General features: G+C 39.3%; 1 protein-coding gene across 1 annotated transcript in view; it reads right to left on the reverse strand.

The window, feature by feature from the left end:
- PIK3C2G (phosphatidylinositol-4-phosphate 3-kinase catalytic subunit type 2 gamma) overlaps nt 1-24402 on the reverse strand; it is a 207892-nt gene that overhangs the window by 90162 nt on the left and 93328 nt on the right. The gene's annotated exons all lie outside the window — the stretch shown is intronic.

Raw genomic sequence — 24402 nt, forward strand, 5'->3', positions numbered from 1 at the left:
TATTATTCCTTCTCCCCCCCAAGCTCCTGCCAGTACACTTATATAACTAAGCATATCTTCCAGCTAGGAGATGCATTTAAAGACTATTTTAGATGCAGACATCATCATTCTAGAAACTTTCTCTATTTTAAGTTGAGGAGACATTTCTGAAATGGGCCATAGTTCTAAAAAGAGTGAAATGAGCCCATTTTATTCCTTTCTTTACTGGTAAGTGTTGGTCTAAAGCAAAAACTCAGCTCAGTTCTGCTGCAGTTTGTAAAAGCTTTGGAACAGGAGTTATTACTAACATAAAAGTCAAAAAGAAAAAGTCGGAAAGATACTTTTCCTTTTTTTTTTTTTCAGTCTTCTCTAATTACACATTCATTTAGGCCAGGAAAACTGTTGAGCTTAGGGAGGTTTCTTTAGTTATTTGAACTGATCACTGGGAAATCTTTTCTGTATGTGGGCCAGAGGTTTAGTACACATTTGATTTATTTTTATAAGTGTAGATGTAATCACCAGCTTTGTAGTGCTACTAACATCCTTCCCATTGCCTGGGATTTTCTTTTGCCTGAAGGACTGAAGAACGGCTCTTTGCTTTTGTCCAAACTTTCTTCCCCACAACTTCACCCTTAAGTATGTCTCAAACCTTAAATTCCTTGTACATGTCTAAATTTTAATGCAGTTTCCCTTACCCGAAGAGGTTATTCAAACCTAACAAATAATGCTAGTTTTCACAGGAAATCAGAGAAGCTGTTGACTTTAAAGGCACATCATATATGAATGTCACGCAAAAAAGCAAGAACAAGATATATATCAAGCACTGATATTTAAAGGAATTCCTATAAACACTTCAACTCCTTCAAATCTTACGTAAGTCACTACAGTATTGCTACAGCAGTCCATGCATCTATTGGTGATGATTGATTCTTGTCATCTTTTATAAGGCAATGTTCCTTGTAGGTCCTCTTTTCCTACATAATTCAATGAAGAATAATATTACCTACTGGCTTCTGAAAAGCCTTTCCAGTAACACAGAACCTCTGAACATCTAAGGGCTTATAAGTACTGAAAATCTTAATAGAATGTGTGGTGTTTCTATCAGAAATTCCCAGACATGAAAGGGAAGAGATATGAGAAGTTTATCACCACCACTCTCTGAAGGAGACTGTCAAAAATGACATCTTTTTTCCTGTACGCTAGTAAAAACAAATAATTACTTTTTTGATCTGAAGGAAATAGAAATTGTCATTGCAGTGCCTGGTGGAAGGCAAACCCCACCATATGGAGGCAGTTGTATTCTTATCCTCAACCCTCCCCAAACTGAAGAAGGCTGAGAGAACATGCGTGTATGGAGGTGGATAGACTAATTCTTCCAGATTTCAAGCAGAGTAAGTCCAAGATCCCACAGGATGGGATTAACTTGCTTAAATGTAGATGTCCTGTGCCATTTTAGATATCCCAGGAAATCCTATTCGGCCTCTGCCTTGGAAGGGCATGGGTCCACTAGAGGCAGTATCTCCTGTGTGATGCTCCCATGCAGATGTCTCAGATGCCCTATGCTGTCTAAAATAGCCTATGTTTAGGGTACTGAATCACACTTTGCAGGGGCCTTTTAAGTCAGCTGTAGGCAAACAAGGTGATTTAGAACGAAAACATACTCTGTTCACTTCAGCAGCAAGTCAGGAACAGGCTTGGTGATTATTTTTTAAACAAAAGCATTACTGACAGTCTAGACTGTCACATGGGCAGGAATTTTAGTCTACCAAAGCACAGCACAGCTCAGTTTTAGTCCATCTAAACAGTTTGCATTTCTCTTGGAGCACAGGAAGAATGAACTTATTCACTTCTTCCCTGCAAAGACATGTGAACCTAAGAAAAGACGACACCATTGTGATATCTCTTTTGAACTGGCCAGGTTATGCTGGTGCAGAATCTTCTGTCTGCACTTAGGCTTGCATCGGAATCATCTCCTGAGCATTCACTTACTCCATTTTTAACGGTACATATTTAGAATCCAGAAAATCCTTTTCATGTCTCTTTAATCCTTTCAGATATACAGAACATTAAACCAACTTTTTATTTTCCTAAAATGAAAGGCTTAGGATTTCACATACAGGAAGCAAAATAGTAAAACAAAAATGGTTTTCTATTTTAAATAGAGCTACTCCCTACATAAGGCAGATTTACTTAGAAGATACATTTTTTGATCATTCTTCTGGCTGAGTGCTCACAGAAAATAAGCTTATGTACATATACAATATAAAGATTTCTTTTCAACCTGAGAAAGGATTATGGGCCAGATTCAGATAGCTTATGCATAATTTGTTCATAAAGACAGAGGACATATAGAATCTGAATCCTCTCTCATGTGCTTCTCTCATGAGCCCAATCCACAGGGAAAGTTGAGGCAGTTATGATCTCACTGGTAAAATCCACTTCCATGCCAGCTGCAGCCCAGCACACACTCCACAGTCTGAACCCACGTGGAAGCTTTTGACAGTGCATGTGCTTCCCCAGCAACCCCATGAGGGGCTTTACACTCAAAATGCATCTAGTGACTGCGGTACAGGCTGCACAGCTTCCTTCTGGCGGCCCACTGGGGTAGGTAAGCTTTTAAAAGCCGGTGGACCTTAATTTGAAAAATGATTTGGATTAACTGGGTCTGACTTTCACATTCATTTTATAAAAGCAGTCCCTACGAGGATACAAATGATAGCTTTTAATGTGATGACTCATTGTAGGCTTTGCTGAAATGTTTATTCAACAACTGAACAAATACGCTGTTGTAATTCTGTCTTCCCAGTTTCCTGGCACACACATCTTCACCCTGCCACTGAGCGAACTCAGCGGAGATAGGAAAGTCTGCAACTTCTGAGGTTACAGGATGGAGAAATGCTCAAGACGCTAATGAAATTTTCAAGTTAGAACAGGATGCCTCGCTGTGACTGAGGAAGACAAAATTGGAAAGATTTAAAACTCATGGCTGCCAGTAAGAAAGTATTTGAAGGGTTTTGTGGCTTTTTTCCCTGACAATTTTCACAGGCTTCTGCAAGACAGAACTCAATATAAATGCCTGGCTTTATGCCAGGCCTAGATGGAGAATCTTGCTTCTAACAACAGGGAGACTTCCTCACTTCTCTGGGTTCTCTGATTTGGGACAAACGCCCTCGTTCTCAGCAAGATCAGGGGAATTTAGACACCATCCCAAGGTCACTTTCCCAAAATAGCACAACAGGGCTGGAAACAGAAGGATGCTGACCTGAAATTTAGCAAAGAAGCAAACTAGGCTGCCTCTGCTTAGCAGCAGTCTGAAGGTCCAAGTCAGATGCTGAGGCACCCTGAAAGATGCCCCCAACATCTGCAAGCACCTCATTCTCTTTCTTTCTGCATGCACCCACTCCATGCCTGCAAGGGGGCTCCAGCCCCTTTTTCTGGCACTCTCAGTTGCAGAAATGTGTGTGTTTTCCTGGGTAGAGAAACACAAGTGTTGTGGAAAGATTTTTGGTAGAGGCCAGAGGGAAGGTGGGATTGAATCAGGCTGAGTTGGCTGCTGTGTCAGAGGAGAAACAGGGCTAAAACCACCAGCTTTGGAGAAAAGGAATTTCTTTTTTTTTTTTTTTTTAAGTGTGGGAGAAAAAAAGAAGGAAGGAAAGGAATGAGATTAGATGGATCTTGGTACCAAAACAGGTGATCTGGCCTCATTATGCTTCTGTGGCACAGGGAGAGAGGGAAGTTGATGCTCAAAAGGCCTCGCTGCAGACACAGTCTGCTCTCTGAGTTGGATTTGGCAGCCAAGTGAAAGAGTGAGGCTGCTCAGACAGCTCTGCTGTTTGAACATCTGTTCCTTGTCTCCTTCAGAAAGGGGAGCAGGGTGGACCAGAGGACAGGTCTGACAGGACAGATTAGCTTGCAGGTTGCCTGTTAAACCACATTGTAGCAAAAAAATCCAAGAAACAGCCAAATCCCCAGTATTTTATTGTAGGTTTAATCCCACCTGCTATGAAAGAGCAAGGCACAGTTTGATGGGACTATCTATGTGTGATGTGAAAGTGGTGACCGTAGTAAATGCATTTCCAAGCAATGTCTGGTATTTATTAGACAAAGCTGTGCCTACCAGCACACACTGTATACTATTTGCTTAAGATGCTTTGAATTCAGAGAATTCAAATGAAAATGAGGTGCCTTAGGGTTTTAAGGTGAGTGCATAAGTACTTACTCTATTGGTCAATCTTTGGTAAACTTGAACAAGTCAATATGGTTTCTTGCTATACTTCATGCCTGTTTTCTATTTCACTAAGCAGGAGGCAGGAGGAGTCACAGAAGAACAGAACATTAGTACAAGACTGCTGCTTGCCATAACAATAATTGTGTTACTATTACTCTCCACAGCCCTTCATATTAAAGATTAGCACACAAACCCACTACCACTGCACAGCTTCCATGCCTGAGGTTGCCATCTGTCTTTGATTTTAATTAGCCATCCTGCAACACTTCTACACTGTCCCTTGTGCTTTACTGTGCCATGGAGCTATAGCACACACCTGAAGCATATGACCAATTTCATTTTCAACTCCTTGAAGAAACCATTTTACTGTTTGTATTCTTTAACAGGAGAATAAGTAACAGGAGTCTTTTGCCAGTGGGGTTGCATTTGGGCTTTCTGGCTTCTTAGGTCCCACTGCAAGTTATCTACAGACACAAGGATGAGACAGATGACCAAGATGTGTAGCTGAAAATTAATACTTCCACCTAGCCTGTGATGGGCCATAAGGATGAGTGGGCAACTGCTGCTATTAATTTCTCACTTGTAAGTAAAACTTTTCTTAATTTTTGTTTCGTTTTTTTGTTTTGATTTGTTTTTTAGTCTCCCCACACTGGACAAGGTTTTTTTTCCCTGCAAGTGACAATGGGAATAATCCCTTTGATAGAGATGCCCATACAATAAGTGCTGCACAGACACCGTGAACTCCAACGCTGAAGTTCACAGTCGTTCTTCACCCTCTAACAACAATCCCCATACTAACAAAGTACCTGTCATCCTTCATCCCCTACACCCACAACTCCCCTTACTTTTTCACTTGCTAGCTGGTCTGCTCAGGCATGGCCTCTTTAGACACAGCCAAACTCTCAGGCAGTAGGGTGCCAAGCTGGCAAATAGGACTGCGGCTTTTGTCTTTGCCAGTGCCTAGGATGGATGATTGAACTTGCTGAAACTTCTAGGAATGTGCCTGTAGGATGGCAGCTATTGCTTCCCAGAACAGAAAGAAACACTTGCGCTTGTTGCAATGTAATCTTTGTTCCTAGCCTGCTTCACAGCCGTGGTGAGATAAGCCTTCAGTGGACAGCAAAATTTAATTTCATTAACCTGGCTGGAAAGCCTTAAAGTAGCTCTTTTCTCATGTTCCTTTGTTACTCAAAAGAAACACGCTATCTCTGTCAACTTCTTTTAACAAATAGATACAGGACAATACCTCCCTTTTTAAACTAACCCCAAATTCTAGAAAGGTGTGACATATGTGCTACAAGTCAGAAAGGAAAACACAACAGCAGCACTGTTCTGTGTAGACCTATTGGAGCATCACAATCAACAAAGTAACTGACGTATAAACAAACAACTGGGAAGCACAGAACGCCTATTCTGCAGGGGGAAATGATAAGCAAAGTCAATTAGGCAGAAGAGTTAATGTACGACAAAGATGGAAGGGACACAGTGGTTCTCCCAGGTGACTGCAGTACTGAGCATTTTCCACAGTTTTTCTGAAACACTGTGTGAGGCCATCTACTTGACTGGAAGGACTAAGAATGAACTCCCTTTCCTTCACCAAGTACAAAGCCAGCAGAAAGGGAGAGGTACAACAGGGCTGGCAGAACTCTGCCTTGTCTGCTTATCTTTTCTTTCCTTCTGTTGTAGAACAAGAAGAGAATGAAGGTTTACATTTCTTGAGCAGAGAGAGTGAAGTGCGGTACAATATTTTCTCTGAATCTTTCTAACCAAGTAAGTCCCAGGATGTATGAGCAGCAGCTGTTTGGTAGCTTGCAGCACCTGTCCACTTTTGGCTCTTTACAGAGTCAGTTACTGCAGTCAGCTTCACATGCTGCTTCTCCTACAACAGAGCTGCTTTTACAGACTCATTTCTCAAAGCATTACCCTTGAAGAGGAAATACCTCTGCTTAAAGTGAAATTTTGTTTTAAAAGGACATGTGACACATTCGCTTTTGTTTTTCTGAGTCTTTCTTTATAACATAATTTAGAACAGATGTCTAAAACAATGGTCTTCCTTAAACAACAAAAAGTTGTTGCAGACTTTATATTATGAAATATGCTGGTTAAGCTTGAGAAACACAGCATTTCTACAGGAGCCAAAGGGCTAGTTGCCATTATTTGCTAACTTTCTTTCAAAGGTCTTTCCGAACAAACCCATACAATTTGCATCCAGAAAATAACAGTAGATTCAGTCAACCCAGTTCCCCCTACTCCCACTGAATGCCTTAGCTGTGGAATGAGTGTCCTGCTGACTCACAAAAAAACAGCAGATCAGTGAAAACAAAGGCTATGCTACGCTATGTAAGTAAGTTGCCAAACCCTGCTAAGGTTGCCTAGCAGAAAAATGTTCTATTTGATACATAACACAGTTAGTTGTGCACACTTACATATTAAGAAAATAAACCCCAGATCAAATCGTTTTGTCCGGAGAAGAAAGAGATTTACCTTGAAAATTAACTGTATTGAGAATTAATAGGAGAGGCACCACTCTCACAACCAGATAGTAGATGCTACCTGGTTTAAAGTCTAACAAAGAATTGATCAGCATCATAACATGGCTTCTCTAATTTGCTGAATGGACATGTTAACATCAGCATAAGTGCTACAAGCATCATTTAGTAAGAAGTGCTGTCACTGTCAGTCTCTTTCTGCTCAGTTTGCAAGAAAGAAAAGAAGAATAAAACTGTTAGCAAAGTCGGTCTATTTCCAGTCTGCTCCATTGGGTGGACTCTGTAAGAAGCAGGGGACCAAATTCATTAACAAACTATCATGAACACAAAAAATACCTGTAGCAGAACACCAACACAAGTGGTTGTTTCCAACAACATCTGTATACAACAGCACTGACCTTGGATAACTTCAAAATCTGTGGGTGAAGTTTCACAGTCCACCAAAGACCCCACTCTAACAAAGTGTTAATCCAAAGATACAGGAATGAAATGCCTTCATCCTAAAGTGACATTAATATCAAGTGACTCAAGCTCAGGCTTGCAACTATAGGCCCAACTGTTCTCAACTATTAATAGAAAAAAAAGTACCATTGTCTCAGTAAAGAGAATAAAAAAAGAATTATTAACTTTGCCCTCCAAAAGCAGTATTCTGAATTTAAAACAAAAAAGCTGCTTAACAAATGTATTGCATCTAATATCTGCATGAAGATTATCTATGGGGCAGTATTATTTTGCATTCAATGAGAAACATGGCATTCAAGTCTGGCATTAATTTTGAAAAGTCTGGTTCCATATTTGCCAGTGCTTCCTCCACATGCCAAGGTACATCCCTGTTCGTGCTTGTTTCAAAACTGTGGATTTTCTCCTCAGAACAATATTATATTGTTGTCAGAATTTCATGCAGTGTCTTACACCAGAATCGGCAAGCTTGAAAGCTACCAACCACCTATCTTTATAATAGCTTAGAGTAAATTTGTGGCATGGAAACTGAAATGTGCCATTCATTCCAGGCACAACAGAAATTGTTGTGTTCTTCCCAGTGGGTATGTGCATTGGAAGCTTGCAATGAATGGGATTAGACAGGATAATCACCGCTAAAATAAGCAGACCCAATGGCTTTAATGGGATGATGTCCAAATATGCCAGCAATTAATTGGATACAGGAGGTGACTAAGCTACTCTACTTTCAAACCATATAAATAAACTACAAAATTAATCCAGGTTCACTAGAGCCAATGGAGTTGCTAAACTTTATACCATATCACAATTTAGGCCACAGTTGTAGCAGCAATCCACTGAGAAGAAACTGAAAATGTTTTTCCTCATCTGACTATTGTTTAGGTAGTTCATGTCTACCAAAATAGCTTTGGATAGCTTCTGTAGCTTCCCATTAGCTTTACAGCTGGAACAAAAAAAATCCCTTGTGACACTACAAAACAAAACGTATGACACAGAAATAATTCTGTATGGTTCTGCATGCGCTGGGCAATTCAGATTTACACAAAACTGCAAAATTAGACCTGAGATACACTGCAATACTTCGATCAATTTCACTTTAAAATGTATGCACTTGGTGTTTTTTTTGTTGTTATGCTTGCTTGTTTTAACATACTAATACAGAAGTAGTTTCAGGAAGAAAATTAAAATTGTCTTTCTACAAGGTCCGCATGGCTACTCATATTAGGAGCAGTTCAAGTTTTCATTCATGTATTCTGAGCCAGATCTGTACTTTGTAACCCTAGAGTTTTCAGATTACCGTTCTTATGACTCACTCTGGGCTTTGGAAGGAAGTGGTTTAGTGTTTTGAGAAGGAATAGGATGAGAAAGTGACCTTGTTTTGCAAATATTATGCAATTCAAAAGAATTTACTCTGCAGACAGTACGTCTTGTGATGGGCTGTTAATTTTCCTATTAACACTGCTCTGAACTCAGTTTCAAGAATTCACTTTGTTTAACAATGTCTACAGCCAAAGCTGTTATCTTTCAAGTAGAGTCTCAGATTTTTTGACAAGGAGCTCAGATGTCAATTGAGGGACCAATGGGATTTGATACATTCCAAATATATGCAGATATAACCCTTCTTTTAAGGCAGCATCACTTCTACCTCTCTGGAAGAAACTATCTGTAGAACCATTATGTTTTAAGAGCAGGTAATACAGGTACTAGAACTAGGATCCTGATCCCACATTATTTCCCGATGTGTCAGTCTCTTCTGGATTTTCACTTTCATGTGGACATTTCTGCCCTAAATCAGTGTCTCTGCTTATCTTCTTTCCCCAATTTCTAATAAAGGAAACTTTTTTCAAATTACCAGAATTATACAGGAATAGGGAGGTATAATGAGCTTTCAGCAGGTACTGCTTTAGGTATTTCAGCAATGATGGTATCTCAGAGTAATTACAAGATTAAAAAACACTGTTTTCAGGAGACCTCTCGTATCTCATGTAGTTGTTTTCTGTAAGACGTTGAGTCTTCTTTTTCTGGTAATTTGCCATGTGGCATCTCATGCTGCACAACAAAGGATGCATGGATCAGATCACAGAAACTTGCTACTTGTGTGCATGTGTGTGACTTTATCAAAAGAATAACTTTGAGGGAATCTCCAGAGCTCGCATAAGGTGGCATCGTGAAGACATATGGTCCTTTACACTTCAAAAATAACTAGTGAAAACTCATTTGTTTTCAGGGAACAGAAGAGAGAATCAGACTTTTCAAGAGGGGATTCTGTAGAGTCCAAATAACGCTTTTTTATCTTTTTAAGATTCAGACTCTTCTGAGCGAGAGTTCTCTTCAGACTACAGTACTCCTTATGCATAAGGTCACTTTGCAGTCTCCTTCAAACAAGATGATACCTACCACGTTTTCATTTAATTAAAGCGGAGGAGACCATTAAAGATGGCTTTTCTCAGCTCATCCCTGTCAGTAGCAGAACAAACATTTACATTGTAAAGAAGATTGTTTCTGTTATCTTCATACCCATTCTTTCTAGGCCTGTTTTCTTTCTTCCTCTCTAGTTTTATTATTTTTCCCCTTTCCTTGGTCTCTCTTCATTTTCCACTCCCCACTACATATAGCAATGATATCTTTTGCAAAGGTAGGAGAGGAGAGCAGAGCTGAGAAGGAAGTATCTTTAGATTTCTTTTCTTTTTTAAATACTGGCCTGGTTCCGATCTTCCTTCCGTTTCACTGCTTCATCACCACCAAATATTGGCTTTGTAAAAAGAGATGTGGGAATTTGAAGCTAAGTTTATGTACCAGGGAAAGCTTGCTGTAAGATATTAGTAAGAGAAAACTTTTTTTTAGCTGGCCCTAGGGTATTTTCCTAGTTGGCAGCTGGCCTAGTTACCATGGAGGAAAGAAGAGCTGGAGGGCAGGCACACTAGGAAAGTGAGGCATAGACCTATGTGAAATTAAGTTGGCTTAATTTACAGAGGCTTGCTGAAATTAATCTCCCATTTAAGATAGCTTGTTGCTCTTTCATTGCTTTACATTGTTTTGTCTAAGTTTACAAGTCCATCTTAGGTTTGCTGAGACATGTTCAACTGTGGGACCAGGTCTGGATAAACTTTTGAATAAGCTAAATTCCCTTTTAATGAACCCCTATCCAAGAAGCTTACTTCTTAAGCTTTTATCAAGGAAATCTTACATGACTCTTTTCAGATCAAACCGTACAGTGCTGGGGTAAAAATTCATAGATTTTAATGTCAGAAGAATTTAAGGCAGATATAAGAATGCAAATCTGTCTTGAATTCCTGATTGTACTTGCTGGATGACCTTGGCAAATACTTTAACTTTTCTATGCTTTGGATTCCTTTGCAAAGGGGAAAGGATTATTTACCTTCCCATTAGATGCTGTATTTGTTTCTAAGCTGCTCTTATGTCACAGAGGCAAATGCCAAGGCAAATAGGTCTGTTAAATAACATTTTCACCTCCTTCCTATGTGTACTCTTATAGCCAGCATTTTTCTATCATATGGGACAAAATAGCAGCCCCAAGCAGTTTTTCACTTATGAGAAAAGCAGAATTAAGGTTTAGTTGTTGTGATGAAAAGTTCAGCTCTAGTTCCAAAATTTACAACTGCATTTGTGGAAGTATTATTGCAGTAAGCAGATGTCATATTTCCGTACATCCTGAGTCAGGTAAACAGTGGAGCATTCTCTCCAGGGGCAGTTACTGCACTGGCAGAGAAAATTCAGATCAGCCACCTGACACAAAATGCTGATGGGACTTTGAAGTGTACTGGCTCTGCTTAGCTATCTTTCCTGCACTCAGAGTGCTGTCCTTACGCTCAGTCCATGTGAAGGTACAGCTGGATAGTGGACTGAGTGGCAGAAATCATAACTTTTCTCCCTTCTCCCACCGTACACATGCTCAGTTAATTTTATTGCCTGAATAGCACTGAATTGACCACATTTCTCCTCAGATGTTTACTCTGCTAAGTGAGCAAAAATCTGTGTGTGCCAAAAATTGATATGGATAAGTGCCATATTATTTCTACTGGCAAAGTAGTGGCAGTACTCATGGATTGGCAGCCATGGGCAAGCCTTGCAGAGCAAGGTAAATTACTATTTAAACCTCCTTTAAATTCTGTTTAAAAAAACTGATGATAAAGCAGAGCAACAGCAGGAAACTGCGTCAGCTTTAAACAGATGCAAAAAAATGATATTAAAATGGGCTGTTTTCATACCATGACCGAGCAATGTACTTCTGAGTAACACACCGGCAATTGCAAGAATATTTGCCATGATGGCTGCTTAAATTCATTTCGACAAACTGCTCTATCAACAAAAACACATACATGAGATCTGGGGTTATGCGAGTCACTCAGAAGCTGGCTAAGCAGAGCCCATTAGAAAAGTTTAATTAATAGAAATGCTTTTCCTGCTAGAAATCATTGCACACAATGAAATGACATTGTGGAGGAGGCTAAGTAAAAGAATAAATACTGATTTCTAATACCAGACTCAACTACTCGGGTCAAAGCAGAAATTAGCTGAACTAGGTAAGCAGAGTTTTATCATCTGTCATTAAGCCAAGCCCTAAGAAGCACTGAAATGTTGTTTACTGTCCCTGCCCAGTGCTCACAGGATATTTGTTACAGGTAGTAATGCCCTATTTCACAGCCACAACTCCACTTCCTTTGTTGATGTACAAAAAAAGGTCTTCCCTCAGTTAAAAGTGCAGAATGTGTTACACCACTCACAGTGAGGGACTTTAAATTAATCCACACCCATGGATTAGGCTCTGGAAATCCCTGTTCAATCCCTTCCTTATTAGCCAAGGCAGCTGCCACACTAAAGCTAATGAGCCTGATTAATATCAATTCTGTATTATTTTTTTTACCAGACATCAGATAACTTTGTACTAATCCAGACATTTTTACCCATTTAATATCAGATGACATAATTTCTCATTTAGCACTAATTGAAAACTACTGTTTTCTTATTCCAAAGAGTATTTCCTGTCACTTAGAATGTATGGCTTTTTGTATGGCTATTTTTCAAATATCATCATCAAATTTTGTGTCTTCTGCCTAGCTGCAGAAATTTTATATCCAAGCATGTGAATGGTGACGTGGGTAGATTGGAACAATCAGGTAATTTCTCTAACAGGTTTCCATTTCAGCAATTTTTCTTTGCATTTTCCATTATCTATTTGTAAAACTTCTGATTGAGAAAAATGAATAAAAGTATAAAACCCAACTCTTTTAGTCCTTCTTTTTGTTTGTTTATTGTTGGGTTGTTTTCTTTTTTTTTCTGGGGGGGGAGGCTTGTTGTTGTTGTTTGGGGTTTTTGTTGTGGTTTTGTTTATTTGTTTGTTTATCAACTAAAGAATTCTGGGTTTGTTGAGCTTGCCCTTAAGCTTGGTTTCTTCAGCTGTTACAGAAGAAAGTGCACATCCCTACTGCTACCACATTTGCTCTTATTCTAATGCAAAAGATAAAATCCCTCACTGGCTACAACTGAATATCAATATTTATATATCAAGGAACTGACCAGAGGGAGGAGGAAATGTACTTCACTACAATCTGGGTGAAAGACACTATTAATATTTGTGTGATGAAGTGTTTGGAGTGACCCAACATTGTCATCACTGATGGCAAGCAGTTTCTTGGTGCCAAATAGATCATTTGATCATTCTTGCCTGTTTGGGATTCTATCTTGTGGTTTTCACCATGATACTATCTTTCAGCTGATGAAAACATAAAATTACTGTTGAAAGTCTCCATCCAACAAATGATACCTATTACCAAGTTGTTTATTTAGGAAACACTGATATTATTCTCAGTCCTTCCTAAAATGAGAGCACCCTTTCTACAATACATTATCTGAGGACCACCCATGGCTCAAGAATTGAAGGACTGAGGAAACTAAATCAGAAAACAAGCCAAGACAGTTACAGAATTCATTTGTAATCTACAGAAACATGTAAGAGCTGATGTCAGGAGGAACCTCAGGAGGTCCTCTGTTTTATTCCCTGTTCCCAAAAGCAGAGCTAGCTCTGATATTGGATCACGTTGTTCAGAGGGTTTGGCCTCAGCAGGAGGTTGGGAAAGTTGTGGAGATGGAAAGGAACAGTGGTGCAATCTGACCATATGATGATGGGTCCTTAGAACATGAGGCAGTTTCAAAAGATACAACGTAATGATAGGCAGGCCTTCAAGGATATGGTTGTTCACCTTAGGAGGACAAAATTCTGTTGACCATCATAACTTCTTTGGAAATAGTAACAAGAATAAGTGGGCAAAGAACTGCATTTCTAATAACTTAGAAATTCATGTCAGTGACATGTGAATGTCACTCTGGTCTGCTTTCAGTCTCAACAACTGCACTGCAACTGAAAAACAATCTCTTATAAGCACTTCTAGCTGCATCCCAACTGCTGTAGGAACAGCAAATACTCATTTAGATTAATTTTAGGGTATGAACAAAGATTCCACATTATTTGTTACACTCTCTAAATCACATCAGCCAGAACTATGCTTGGCTACAGAATAGAAGAGATTGGGGGTTTGCCTGTGCCACTGCCTGCATATAATTGTGTGTTTGCAATGCAAAAAATGTAAGAGCTTCCTTCTCTGAATGAACAGCTGACTACTTACCACTATTTGCCATACAGTCTTTCAGGTTCTTAAACAAGCTGTCAGGCATAGGAGGACAGTTCAGTCAGAGTCAGAATTTGTGTGAAATGATCAAGTATGAGTCTCCAGTGGCTCCTCTGAAAGGAAATGGCTGATGGCTGCCTGCTTTCTAGAATCAATAACATAGACTGAGATAGAAGCACAGAGCAGTTACACACCTAGACACAAGGGTCTCCAGAGGAACTCACGGCAACACAGGCAATCAAATCAAAATTACACTATATAGAGAAGGGAGAGTAATGGGGCAGGTTATACTTGGGAATAATGTTCTTTTGTGGAAGTGGTTCTAGATCTCCCAGTTGTCTCAGGAGCTCTTCAGCTGAATATGAACTTCACATCTGGCAAAAATGAACTCTTTGTTTCCTAGAGAACAGAGCAGAAGTATATCACTTTGTATATTACTTATCTCTGCTCTCCTCTTGCTTTTCTGCATCTTTCCTCCTACAGAGATATTTTGCTTTGTTATCCTTCTCAGTTCCACCAGTGACTACTTTCTACCCCTTAGCCTGCCTCTTTCTCATCACTTCATAGTTCTACACTTCTGTGCAGTCACTGAAAATATTGTGGCAATTCCCTCCTTTTCCAAACCAAACTTTATTGAGCAGTAAAGACTGCTCAGAATTCTGAGCTTGGGAAAGCTGGGATTGAAGCAGAAGAGACAGAAAAGTTTGCAGATCCAAGTGGAAGGAATTCCCAGTTTCATCCCTTTCAACTGCCAGAAGCATGCTGCTTTGCACATTACATCCTCTACCCATTTCCAAGTGAATCTTGAAGAAAACTTTCATTTCCAAACATGAAACACCAAGGATTAGATTATAAGGGCTGCATGCAGGAAAGCATGTGCACCAGTGTACATATACCTGTAAACATAAGAAGACAACTGCATACATGTGAGAAAGCATTGGTCTGGGAATGGACTAGAAGGAGGACTTGGAGGAACAGTTATTTTAATTTTACTGGATGACAGTCTGTGAACAATTGCTGGGGGAAGCTGAAGACAAAAACCAAGCACTAATGTAAGGGAAAAAAAAGATACATTTTTTTCTTTTTTTTTTCTTTTAATCTACTTGGATATAAGCCCTGCTACACAAGCTGAAAAAAAAAGAAGAGTAAGAAACATAGAAGAGGATTTTACTAAGAGATATGTTGAGGGCTGCTTTGTTGTTTATGCTGACATACTTAGGAGTTTTACGCCTAAGGATTTGAGCTCTCCAAACCATTTATTAGATGAGATGAGAAAGGAAATCTCAGTTTGTGAGAGACTAATGGTGCCAATTTGAAAACATCATCCACTTGTGTATGTCCTATTGCTTCTTTATTCAAGCGACCATTTAATTTTTGTTACTGAGTTTTATTATTGCAATAGCTCTTTCAGCGCTCTGCTCCTTTTTAATGGAGAGGGCTTTACTATTCCTCACTTTCCTAGTTTTATTAATAGGATGTTTCTCTTACTTGCTTATTCACTACAGTTTATCTAGATCCTTATAAGGGAAGCAAGAACAGTCAGCAGCAGAGAAATGCTTTATCTAGTTTGGGTCAGGCTATTTTTGAAAGCCATCTCCTAAAGCATCTTAAAATTGATCACCACTGCAATTCTTCTCATCATTAATAATACTAACAAAAAATGTTGGCTTTACTTCAATGTTTGTTCATCCACACAACAGAACATGCACCACTCTAGAGCTGCAAATGTTTCATGGCACTTTGCTTCTGTTGCTCAACTGTACCTTTGAAATTCAGACCTCTAATTTTTCCTCTGATAAGACACGGCCAGCATGTTGTTTTTCTGCTGTCTACTAAAATCAGAACTGAGTAGAAACAAAGTATGAATAGAAACAAATTTGTAGCTGCCTCTTAAAATTTTCAGTGGAGGTAATTTATATTAGCTCTTTGAAAGATAGACAAACAAAAACAGAATCCATTCCAGCACTGAAGCTTTGATCACATTTACAACCAAATAATTTCCTGTATACAAGCTGCCAGCAATTGATACTCTCTTAAACCCTACACTCCTCTTAATAACTTTTTTTCTTTTTAACATAAGCAAATAGGTTTTCCCTCAAGCAACAGCCATCAGTGAACAGTAGCCAGGTGACATACAGCACAGGTGAAATACCAATGGTATTTTACAAATCATTAAGTTTAAAAGATGATGTGTTTTCAAGCTAAGAAATAGACAATCCGTCAGTGGTTTATGATTGAGCAGATCAGATGAACACCAAAAGGAGATGTACCTGATACAACAACCTTTATATTTGGGATTGTCTTAAAGTACTCATTGCATTTCCCCTAAATTGAGTTGAAAAAATGCTGGGACTTGCTTTAGAATGAATGGGATAACTTTTAGCAATACATGGTGGGAGGTAAGATAAATAATTAAAATAGCTCAAGGTGACACTCACAGGGTTAGCTCAGTCCCAAGTCTCTACTTTCAGATCTTCAGTGACTAAGTATTAAGAATCTTTTTTAAACTTCATTTGGCACTTCATATACCATCTGAATGTTTGCATCTGAGCTCAATGCTTCTGTCAAAAGCTCTGATTTTGATAAATATTCTTAAAAAAAAATCAAAGATTTGTAACTGCTATTAAGGTTTAATCTTTCAGCCACCTGTTATTAATATAATATTGTGATAACACATCTCTGAATATCTTTATACAGGCATAATGGGACTTTTCAAGGAGAAAAGTAAATTCTTGTAGCCTGAATTTCTGTCTGAAACAAAGAAATAATGCCATGAACTTTACCAAACAGAATTCTGTGTATTTGATAGACACGACAGTGAAAGCTAAAGAACAGTTCAGCTGTCTCTTGACTGAGATGTCTACCACTTGTATGAACTACTGGGTAGAATTTTACAGGCTTCAGATTTGGAACAAATATTAATTCTTTTAGATTCACTGGTCACTGTCTTATTTAATTCAAGGGTTCAACATACATCAGTTTCAACCAAGTAGGCTCTTTGCCAAGGAAACACTGAATGAGACAATGTGACACATGGTCTGTCGCATAATTCTCTTGCTTAAAAGGAGGTTATTACAACATGTTAGCAGTGTTCAAGCAAAAGAGCCATGCAAAGACAACTCATCTGACAATCCCTTCTTTCCTTTCTCAGCTTATTTTTAATTTGGGCCCTGTCCAAATGACAACATTGTGATTACAGACTAATATAGCATTTAATATGGGTGAGCATTCAGAAAGCAATTAATGCTTAATATTTTCAAATGGGTTTTATGAATTTAATACTGAAATAGTCATCATGTGTAAATAACTAGAAATATTGAATTATAATATTTCTTCACAGCTGACCTAGCAGGACCTTTTATCTCCTCACTGGAAATACTGCCTTTTATTCTATTTATTTATTCATTTATTTAAAAAACTGTTAATATTATATTTGGGTTTACATTAGGGAATCTTTTCCTCAGAAACATTCCCATTGGTCACAAAGTAATGTCCTATTAAAACATGTACTGATGGATCATATTCAACAAAGTCTAATCCATGATTCTCCTTTTTCTGGTCCAAGGCCCAGCTTTTATTCTGGTGGAGAATGATCATTAAACCTTGAAATATCAACCACGAAAATACACAACTGACAGCAACATTAAGATGACCACTAATTCATCACACTGAATGTCCTGTTTCCACTTGAAGCCTCTCTTTGTTTATTCATAATTTCCCTAAAAGGTGTCAAGTGAAAGTGATCAGAAATGGGAATGATGTACTAAACTCGATCCTGCCAGACAGGGCCGTGATCAACTGCATGATAACTATAAATGAGGATCCCCAACACATCAACCCAAGAAATTCAGCCTGCACTACCCTTATTCAAGTCATTCAGTAAGAACCATGCAACACACATTCAAAGAAAAGTTGATTGAAAACAACTCTCTAGGGTAGCTCAAGACAAATTTTGCCAAAGATTGGTTCAAACAGTCATAATTAAAACAAAAAAGCTTGCTAAGCTGCAAAGAGAAAAGACCGATAACAGAGCCAGACTTATAAAATGTTTTACATAATCTGATGCAATTTTGAAACATCTGCAGATTCATTTTGCATACAATAATTGCCATTTATAGAAAAAGCCCTATACAAATGAGATCACAATGAAATAGTTTCCAAACAATCACAAAAGTTAAAAGCTGAAAGTGCAAGCATGAAACATGAAGAAAATAAACTTTATGTTATATATGACAAATTTAGAGTGAGGCATCCTCTCCTAGTATTTCACCTCAGCAATCAGAACCAGGTACAGAGGCCTTGTAGCAGAGAAACAGCCTGCTGGAGTATCCCTCTCAACTGCAGGATTGCTCTTGGGTGAACAAGGCAACATTTAACTGGTTAAACACACCACCAGCTGCTCAGGTGAGAACCACAGGAGGTTCTCCATGCTGTTTACTTTCCCACTGAGGATTGTACTCTTCAAAATAATTACAGCCTGATTTGGGAAATTTGCATAATCTTTAAATTGCAGCTACTGCTGTTATAGTATCACAGTATCACAGTATGCTAGAGATTGGAAGGGACCTCAAAAGATCATCTAGTCCAATCCCCCTGCCGGAGCAGGAACAGCTAGATAATGTTACACAGGAATGTGTCCAGGCGGGTTTTGAATGTCTCCAGGGAAGGAGACTCCACAACCTCCCTGGGCAGCCTGTTCCAGTGTTCTGTCACCCTCACTGAGAAGAAGTTTCTTCTCAAGTTTAAGTGGAACCTCTTGTGTTCCAGTTTGTACCCATTACCCCTTGTCCTATCATTGTTTGCCACTGAGTAGAGCCTGGCTCCATCCTCGTGACACTCCCCCTTTATATATTTATAGACACTAATAAGGTCACCCCTCAGTCTCCTCGTCTCTAAACTATAGAGACCCAGCTCCCTCAGTCTTTCCTCATAAGGGAGATGCTCCACTCCCCTAATCATCTTAGTTGTCCTGCGCTGGACTCTCTCCAGCAGCTCCCTGTCCTTCTTGAACTGAGGGGCCCAGAACTGCACACAATATTCCAGATGTGGTCTCACCAGGGCAGAGTAGAGAGGAAGGAGGACCTCTCTCGACCTACTAACCATCCCCCTTCTAATACACCCCAGGATGCCATTGGCCTTCTTGGCCACAAGGGCACAGTGTTGGCTCATGGTCATCCTGTGGTCCACTAGGACCCCCAGGTCCCTCTCCCCTACACTGCTTTCTAACAGGTCGTTCCCCAACCTATACTGGAACCTGGGGTTGTTCCTGCCCAGATGCAGGACTCTACACTTTCCCTTGTTATATTTCATCAAGTTATTCCCTGCCCAACTCTCCAGCCTGTCCAGGTCTCGCTGGATGGCAGCACAGCCTTCTGGCGTGTCAACCACTCCTCCCAGCTTAGTGTCATCGCAAACTTGCTGATAGTACACTCAATTCCCTCATCTAAATCATTGATGAATATATTAAATAATACCGGTCCCAGTACTGACCCTTGAGGCACTCCACTAGTTACAGGCCTCCTACTAGACTCTGCCCCATAGACTACAACTCTCTGGCTTCTCTCCTTCAGTCAGTTCACAGTCCACCTCACTACCTGATCATCCAGACCACACTTCCTCAGTTTAGCTGTGAGGATGCTGTGGGCAACTGTGTCAAATGCTTTGCTGAAGTCAAGGTAGACCACATCCACCGCTCTGCCATCATCCATCCACCGTGTTATTTCCTCATAAAAGGCTAAGAGATTGGTCAAACATGATTTCCCCCTGGTGAAGCCATGTTGACTGCCCCTCATAACCCTCTTATCCTTGATATGCCTTAAGATGGCACCAAGGATAAGGTGTTCCATCACTTTCCCAGGGATGGAGGTGAGGCTGACCGGTCTATAGTTACTCGGGTCTTCCTTCTTGCCCTTTTTGAAGACTGGAGTGACATTTGCTTTCCTTCAGTCCTCAGGCACCTCTCCCATTTCCCAAGACTTGGTAAAGATGATGGAGAGTGGTCTAGCAATGACTTCCGCCAGTTCCCTCAGCACCCGTGGGTGCATCCCATCTGGACCCATGGATTTATGGATGTCCAGATTGCTCAACTGGTCTCTAACTCATTCCTCATCGACTAAGGCAAACCGCTCCGTTGACCTGACTTCATCTGAGGTCTCAGGGGTACAGGGCTCCTCAGGACTGCCTGCAGCAGAGTAGACAGAGACAAAGAAGGCATTCAGTAGCTCTGCCATCTCTGTATCTTCTGCCACCAGGGCACCCATCCCGTTCATCAGTGGGCCTACATTGCCTCTGGTGTTAGTTTTATCTGCCATGTATTTGAAAAAGCTCTTTTTGCTGTCCTTGACCCTTCTCGCCTAAGGAGGCCTTAGTCATCCTAGCTGCCTTCCTACATCCTCCAGCAGCAGCCTTATATTCCTCCCAAGTGGCCAGCCCCTCCTTCCATGACCTGTAAACTCTCCTCTTCCACTTGAGCATAACCAGCAATTCCCTATTTAGCCACGCAGGTCTCCTGGCCCTCTTCCTTTACTTCCTACATGTCAGGGTGCTCTGATCTTCAGCTCGGAAAAAGCAATCCTTGAATGCCAACCAAAATTAATTGTGTCTTGGACATTTCAGGTTATTAAAATTGGTTACTCTTCATATATTGGCTGAGCTTAATGAATACCTAAAGAAAATTTCAGGTTAAAGACATAAATGCATGGACTTCTTTCAGTCATCTTTTCCCAGTAGTCCACCATAGTGTAAAAACCAAAACAACTTCTCCGTATCTATCAAATTCATGACTGAAAATTATCCATTTGAAGTGACAGAACTAGAATGTTTTGTCAAAAGCTTTCCTGATTTATTGCCACTCTGGTTTACATCCCCAAATGTTCCTCTGGGACAAGCAGAGATTATGTGAGGTATCCATCAGGAAAGATTTTGGTGCTCTGTTTTGGTTTTGAGGGAAGCAACAATAAAACATTCTTAATGGAAAAAAAGATGAAAGGCACAGATGAAAGCCTAGTGTGACATCTGCACAGAGCCCTGCTCTGAATCTCTCCCTCAGCAACACCCACTCCACTTCCTCAGTCCTGTCCAACTCCACAAGCAGGTTATTATGATCCATCAAATGCTAGCATAAGCGACACTGTAACAGACCACCAAAATGGCTTGTTCAATCCTTTCTACAGTGGATATCCTAAAGACAACACCCATCTTTCATATTCAGTTACAGCATTGGAGGGGTTATGGCAGATATGACTTGAAGCTACTAGGGAGTTTTCCAGCATAACTGAAGAATTAGATTTGTCAGCTTCAACATTTTTAAATGTAAAAGGAGCCAAAACAAAAATAAATCAGACAAGCAGTGTTTGGAAAAACAATGTACTGAAAAACGTTTTCCTCAGTGCTACATTATAAATCATGAAACAGCTAAAAGAATTAAGGCCAGTTGCTCCTTTTTAAATTTCTTTTTCAGAAATCTTTTCTCTTTTTTAGTTTATCTTTTCAACGGCAAGTAGGTTCACTTGTACAGATACAAAGTGGTGTTTTTTTCCATTAGAGTAACATGCACTGATAACTTTGGCATTTACAGACTTCTTTATGTTGCACTTGACAATGTTAATCCTCTTCAAGTATGATTTTTGGCATGGAATATCCCCTGTTCCAAAGGAGACACACGTACACATTTATCTCTATGTTCAGTAACTTAACTGCAACTGAATAATTTTTCTGAACAAATACAATCAATGATGTGACCTGTCATGCTTCACTCTATTCTTACCCCAATATATGATCACAGTGGTGCCTTACCTCTTTCTTTTCATGCTTGTACCCAATTTGAAAAAACACACAGCATTCCTAGATTTCTAAATATTCAAGAACACATTCATTCTCCTAAGAATCATTAAAATAATTAAAATCAGACACATCTGTTGTTTATGCCCTTTGTCAAGGATTCACCAGATTATATCATATCCACTAAATTACAAAAAGGCATAGCTTTGATTGCTTTGTTAGTGGTTACATGGATTTCTTTTTTTTAAAGTGGTATTTTTTTAGAAGGGTGGGAAAACTAACTCCCTCTTTATATTTAAAACCTTAAAATGCTGTGTTCAGGTTGTTAACCTTTCCCAGTAGTGTTTGCAATTATGTTTATTATTTTAGTCAGAATATTTAAATTTAGAAAGCAAAATCATAGCATCTGCAACATCTTTGCTCTTTGGTAAACAAATGTTAAGTGCAAAGCCGTTTAAATTAAATAAGTGAAGTTAGTTCTAGCAAAACATATCACACTCTTAGTCCCAGAGAATAAATGCCTCATTAAAAGGGCACTAAAGCCAACAGAAAAAGTCCCATAAACTGCAAAGAGGTATGGATTCAGACTTCTCTTCTTTGTACATGGAACAGTATAGACAACAACTTTACAGATATTTCAAATATGCCTGCAAATTTGCCTGTAGCTTTGCCTGAGTGTATTATTTCTAGCATGCAATCCAGGCCTTTCAATTATCCTAGTCATAGTCAGCCTGTGCTTTAGGGTGCACTTACACAACTAAATAAGAGACTCATGGAGCACTTGCTGGACCTGGAGCCAAACGGCATAGATGTAGTGCATTTGCAGCCCTCAGAATGAATCTTCACTGTCCATCACTGGACCTTGGATCTTCCTCATGCTCTGTGGACTACACCCTGTGGTCATGACCAATGAGATACAATTCTCCGTGTGTGCATTTGAGCCCATAGCGTCAGAAGTGCTGTGAAGTTATGTTATGGTGCATGAATAGTAGAGATACTAAAAGAGACTGAAGGTCAGCATCATCTACCTCAGATGGCTCACATGAGCATCCAAGTATGCGTAGAGCTGTGTTCTAGGACACAGTATGTCAAGGCTAGTGAGCTTTTGCCCATCTTGTCTTTTATAGGGGTGGTTCCGGGAGTGAACTACTCACAAACTGTGTTCAAGATCTATCTTGGAGAAAGCAGCTGAAAATAGTGCAGGACAGAAAGGCAGCAGTTACAAATTTTGGCAGACTAAAGGTCTAGCAGTTGGTCTTGCTCCTCAGTCCTTTTGTACAGAGCAGTATTGACAGACCAAGGGTAGGTAGACACTGACAGCAGCTAGTACCTCCTTTTATCAACTCCAGCTGCGGTCACAGCCAGTTTACTCCTCTTTCTTTAGAGTCAGAAGAAAGTAAGTCTAAAATAGCACTTTTTCTTAAAATCTAGAATATTTGAATTAAATGTAAGACATGGATTTGTTGATTTAAATGTACCATTTGCCCACTCAGTCTGTAAATAATAAAAGTCAAAGCCAACAAAGAGCTATGCTACTTCTTTGTGCTTCTTCACAAAAAAATTTCTTTGTCTCATTTGACACCATCTTATTCTAAAACTGGAGTCTGACAAAATTTAAAGTCTGTATATTGGGAAACAAAACAATTATCTGCCTGTTTTCCAAGGCAATAAGCCAAGTCCCACAAGGCTAATAATGAAGCACTAAGCATAGTAGATGGTTGAGTCATTATCTCACAAAAATAATGTTCTAATGGTGTTATTTACTATGAACATAAATAACTAGAGAAAAAAAAGGTCTCCAAATTATTGGCATTTCATAAGTAAGGATTATGATTTCAGAACTAAAATCCCTGAATGTGAATCCCCTCTATGGTTGAGGTTCTCTGCAGTCCAAACCACAATGATGATCACATAAAGTACTCTAAATTTAGATGAAATTTATAATCACCTCTTGGTTGAATGACACATTACCATCAGAACGTTTGTAACATTGAGCAACTCCAGACTCAAATCCTAATGTAGGGTAGCAAAACAACTGATCAAGGTGGCTATTCACAGTTACCTGTATGATTAAATGATCTTTTGATTCTGATCAGTAAAAGGACTGAATTAACACAAAACAAAAGAGACACCTTTTGTATTTACATTAATGTTATTTTAATGGGTTGGGCTTTTCAGCCTGCTCTACACAGTTATTTAGGAAGTTCAATAATAATTAACAGACTTGATAACTTCTGACTGTGGGAGAAAGACAACATAATGTCCTTCAGAAAGAGCTGGAGGATGGCTGCCTGTTTAATGTTCAGATAATTAGGAGTGTCTGACAGACGAGTATCTGCTTTATTTATTTGTTCTTTTGAAGTCTTCAATTAAATTATGGTTAATGCAGACCAGTTTGACACTGAAAAATATAATTCCTTTCAGAAAATATGAAACAATAATCTACTGCTCCAATGTTGGGGTGCTGAATGAAACTAAGCAATAACAATTTTTGAAAACATAGTGTTGAGAGACAAAGCTCCCAGTACTAGAGAATTTAACTAGGGTCTTTTTACACTTTTACACATTGTTTATGTTCTTTTTGCTTCTTACAGTTCTTTTTTATATCGAAAATGAAATTAAAATATTATGTTCCAGTCTTGAAATCAACAGTCTAATCACATGGTTTTCAGTGTGCTGGGTTTCACTAGCAATTCCTTTTTAATCTCTATTCTTACTTATCCTACAAGACATGTACTGGCAAAGATAGGAGACTACTCCCTTCTTTCTTGGTTGTCAGTTAAAATACAGTTGAGAAATGCAATAAACTAGTAAAGTTCTA

The sequence above is a fragment of the Pezoporus flaviventris genome, unplaced genomic scaffold (genome assembly GCF_033815535.1).
Source record: "Pezoporus flaviventris isolate CSIRO_AGI_PZ_B2104156 unplaced genomic scaffold, CSIRO_AGI_Pfla_v1 ptg000002l, whole genome shotgun sequence".
NCBI classification, from domain to species: domain Eukaryota; kingdom Metazoa; phylum Chordata; class Aves; order Psittaciformes; family Psittacidae; genus Pezoporus; species Pezoporus flaviventris.